This window comes from Triticum dicoccoides, chromosome 4B, assembly GCF_002162155.2.
Source record: "Triticum dicoccoides isolate Atlit2015 ecotype Zavitan chromosome 4B, WEW_v2.0, whole genome shotgun sequence".
Taxonomy (NCBI): Eukaryota; Viridiplantae; Streptophyta; class Magnoliopsida; order Poales; family Poaceae; genus Triticum; species Triticum dicoccoides.
Window position 1 is genome coordinate 35,397,925 of NC_041387.1, and position 4,618 is coordinate 35,402,542.

The following is a 4,618-nucleotide window of genomic DNA, read 5'->3' on the forward strand; positions in this document are numbered from 1 at the left end:
TTGATTATTACGAAAAACGAGATAGACTAGGATTTGTTCTGGCTTGTCTTGTACTTCAAGTTTATCATTGTATTCCTATATAAATGTCCACAAGGCTCAAGCAATACAATGAATTATTCCACCAAATTCTAAAGGGATGGTACTAGTGCCCATATTAGACTCACATGTTCAGTACTGTAATTCAACTTAGGCCTGCTATGGGACCATCACAGGTTGGCGGAATTGGATAAATGGCAACACACAGAGCAGCAAAGATGCTGTCCTCAACCCAACGCGGGCTGCGTCGGCTGGAACCTTGGTGCCCCTTCATGAGGGACAAACCAACTTAAATGCAACAGTGGTAGATCCCATTACTCCACACTGGTAGAAAAAGAGGCTTCCGTCCAGCCCCATTAGTCGGGAAACTGTAGGAACCGCGACTAATGAAGTCTTTAGTCGCGGTTCGGCAGACGAACCGCGACCAAAGGCCTGGGCCCAGGGCGCTCGGTGGCCAGCTGGTGCACGTGATGGGCTTTAGTCGCGGTTGGCCAGGCCAACCGCGACTAAAGGTGCCCAAAGGCCTTTAGTCGCGGTTTGCCAGGCCAACCGCGACTAAAACTCCTCCCCTATATATACCAGTTCAGCACGCTCACTTAGCCATTTGGTGCCACTTCTCTTCACAAGCTTCACAAGGGGGTGTAGGTTTGCTTTTGGTTCCTCTTATGCACACAAGGTGTTTGATGAAATGCCCCAAGAGGGTGAAACAAACATGATATGAAGTGTTGTAGCCACACTTGAGGTTCCTCATTTATTTTTTCCTCCTCGATCGCGGTTAGCAACTTGAACCTTTCATGCATGTGTGTCATTGATAAAATATGCATGTGTGTTGTTCATTGTTTAATTTCTATTGTTTATAGCTAGTTAGTTTAACAAATGGATGATGGTTAATTATATATTTTATATTATAATAATGCAGATGAATCGGCAATGGATGTACGGTAACCGACTCTCCCGCGAGTTCACTACGGGTTTGAAAGATTTCCTCGTAGTGGCTAATGCGAACAAGCAGAAGGGTTTTGTTATCTGTCCATGTGTTGAATGTAAGAATCAGAAGGGTTACTCTTCCTCAAGAGAAGTTCACCTGCACCTGCTTCGGCACGGTTTCATGCCAAGCTATAATTGTTCGACCAAGCATGGAGAAAGAGGGGTTATAATGGAAGAAGATGAAGAAGGGGATGATTTCATCGATGAAAGCTATCTTGCTCATTTCGGTGATACTTTCATGGAGGATGCTGAAGGTGAAGGGGAAGGTGAAGGGGAAGGTGAAGGTGAAGAAGAGGCACGTGATGAGACCGTTGATGATCTTGGTCGGACCATTGCTGATGCACGGAGACGCTGCGAAACTGAAAAGGAGAGGGAGAATTTGGATCGCATGTTAGAGGATCACAGAAAGTCGTTGTACCCCGGATGCGATGATGGTCTGAAAAAGCTGGGCTGCACACTGGATTTGCTGAAATGGAAGGCACAGGCAGGTGTAGCTGACTCGGCATTTGAAAACTTGCTGAAAATGTTGAAGAATATGTTTCCAAAGAATAACGAGTTGCCCGCCAGTACGTACGAAGCAAAGAAGGTTGTCTGCCCTCTAGGTTTAGAGGTTCTGAAGATACATGCATGCATCAACGACTGCATCCTCTACCGCGGTGAATACGAGAATTTAAATGAATGCCCGGTATGCACTGCATTGCGTTATAAGATCAGAGGCGATGACCCTGGTGACGATGTTGAGGGCGAGAAACCCAGGAAGAGGGTTCCCGCCAAGGTGATGTGGTATGCTCCTATAATACCACGGTTGAAACGTCTGTTCAGGAACAAAGAGCATGCCAAGTTGTTGCGATGGCACAAAGAGGACCGTAAGTCGGACGGGGAGTTGAGACACACCGCAGATGGAACACAATGGAGAAAGATCGACAGAGAGTTCAAAGATTTTGCAGCTGACGCAAGGAACATAAGATTTGGTCTAAGTACAGATGGCATGAATCCTTTTGGCGAGCAGAGCTCCAGCCATAGCACCTGGCCCGTGACTCTATGCATCTACAACCTTCCTCCTTGGTTGTGCATGAAGCGGAAGTTCATTATGATGCCAGTGCTCATCCAAGGTCCGAAGCAACCCGGCAACGACATCGATGTGTACCTAAGGCCATTAGTTGATGAACTTTTACAGCTGTGGGGCAGACCTGGTGTCCGTGTGTGGGATGAGCACAAAAAAGAGGAATTTAACCTACGAGCGTTGCTTTTCGTAACCATCAACGATTGGCCTGCTCTTAGTAACCTTTCGGGACTGTCAAATAAGGGATACAATGCATGCACGCACTGCTTACATGAGACTGAAAGTGTACATTTGCCAAATTGTAAGAAGAACGTGTACCTTGGGCATCGTCGATTTCTTAAAATTCATCCAGTAAGAAAGAAAGGCAAGCATTACAACGGCAAGGCAGATCACCGGCCGAAGCCTGCGGAACGCACTGGTGCTGAGGTATTTGATATGGTCAAGGATTTGAAAGTCATCTTTGGAAAGGGTCCTGGCGGACAATCAGTTCCGAAGGGAGCTGACGGGCACGCAGCCATGTGGAAGAAGAAATCTATATTCTGGGAGCTAGAATATTGGAAAGTCCTAGAAGTCCGCTCTGCAATCGACGTGATGCACGTTACGAAGAATATTTGCGTGAACCTCCTAAGCTTCTTGGGCGTGTATGGGAAGACAAATGATACAAAGGAAGCACGGCAGGACCAGCAACGTTTGAAAGACCCTGATGACCGGCATCCGGAATGGTTTCAAGGTCGTGCCAGCTACGCTCTGACCAAAGAAGAGAAGGTCATCTTTTTTGAATGCCTGAGCAGTATGAAGGTCCCGTCTGGATTCTCGTCCAATATAAAGGGAATAATAAACATGGCGGAGAAAAAGTTCCAAAATCTGAAGTCTCACGACTGCCACGTGATTATGACGCAATTGCTTCCGATTGCTTTGAGGGGGCTCCTGCCGGAAAATGTTTGAGTAGCCATTGTGAAGCTATGTGCATTCCTCAATGCAATCTCTCAGAAGGTAATCAATCCAGAAGATCTACCACGGTTACAGAATGATGTGATCCAATGTCTTGTCAGTTTCGAGTTGGTGTTCCCGCCATCCTTCTTCAATATTATGACGCACCTCTTGGTTCACCTAGTCGAAGAGATTTTCATTCTCGGTCCTGTATTTCTACACAATATGTTCCCCTTCGAGAGGTTCATGGGAGTATTAAAGAAATATGTTCGTAACCGTGCTAGGCCAGAAGGAAGCATCGCCAAGGGCTATGGAAATGAGGAGGTAATTGAGTTTTGTGTTGACTTTGTTCCTGACCTTAAGCCGATTGGTCTTCCTCGATCGCGGCACGAGGGGAGACTAAGTGGAAAAGGCACGATCGGAAGGAAATCAACGATATGTATGGACGGCCATTCTCTGACTGAAGCACACCACACCGTACTGACCAATTCCAGCTTGGTGGCTCCGTACTTTGGGAAACACAAGAATATTTTACGCTCGGACAACCCGGGGAAGCCTGAATCCTGGATTAGGAAGGCCCACATGGAGACTTTCGGCAGTTGGTTGAGAAAATATTTAATGAATGACAATGGTGTTGTAGATCAGCTGTACATGTTGGCCAAGACACCATCTTCGGCGGGGGATATCGCCGGCCGTGATGTAGTCCATGACGCTCTGCAGAGTCCGGCCGTACCACCATAGCCGACGGCCGGCCTCTGGTATATTATTTTGAATTGAATTAGTTTTATTTTTCTTAATTTTTTGATATATTATTTGTATTTTTAGAATTTTGAATTGAATTAGTTTTATTTTTCTGAATTTTTTGATATAATATTTGTGTTTTTAACATATTGAATTGAATTGGTTCTATTTTTCTGAATTTTTTGATATATTATTTGTATTTTTAACATATTGAATTGAATTAGTTTTATTTTTCTTAATTTTTTGATATATTATTTGTATTTTTAAGATTTTGAATTGAATTAGTTTTATTTTTCTGAATTTTTTGATATATTATTTGTATTTTTAACATTTTGAATTGAATTAGTTTTATTTTTCTTAATTTTTTGATATATTATTTGTATTTTTAGAATTTTGAATTGAGTTAGTTTTATTTTTCTGAATTTTTTGATATAATATTTGTGTTTTTAACATATTGAATTGAATTAGTTTTATTTTTCTGAATTTTTTGATATATTATTTGTATTTTTAAGATTTTGAAAAAGAAAAAGTATTTTGAAAAATACCTTTAGTCGCGGTTGGCCTGCCCAACCGCGACTAAAGGTCGTTGCGCGCGGGAACGCAAAAACCCGCCAAAAACCCCTTTAGTCGCGGTTGGTCTGGCCAACCGCGACTAAAGGTTACCCTTTAGTCGCGGGTCGCCTCCCCAACCGCGACTAAAGGGGGGGGCTATAAATACAAGGGCCCGAACCGTCGCCTCCATTTCTCGTCTTCTCTGCCGCGCCGAAGGCCTGCCGCCGTCGCCCTCGCCCTCGACGCCGCCCGTCGTCGCCCTCGCCCTCGACGCCGCCCGCCGTCGCCCTCGCCCTCGACGCCGCCCGC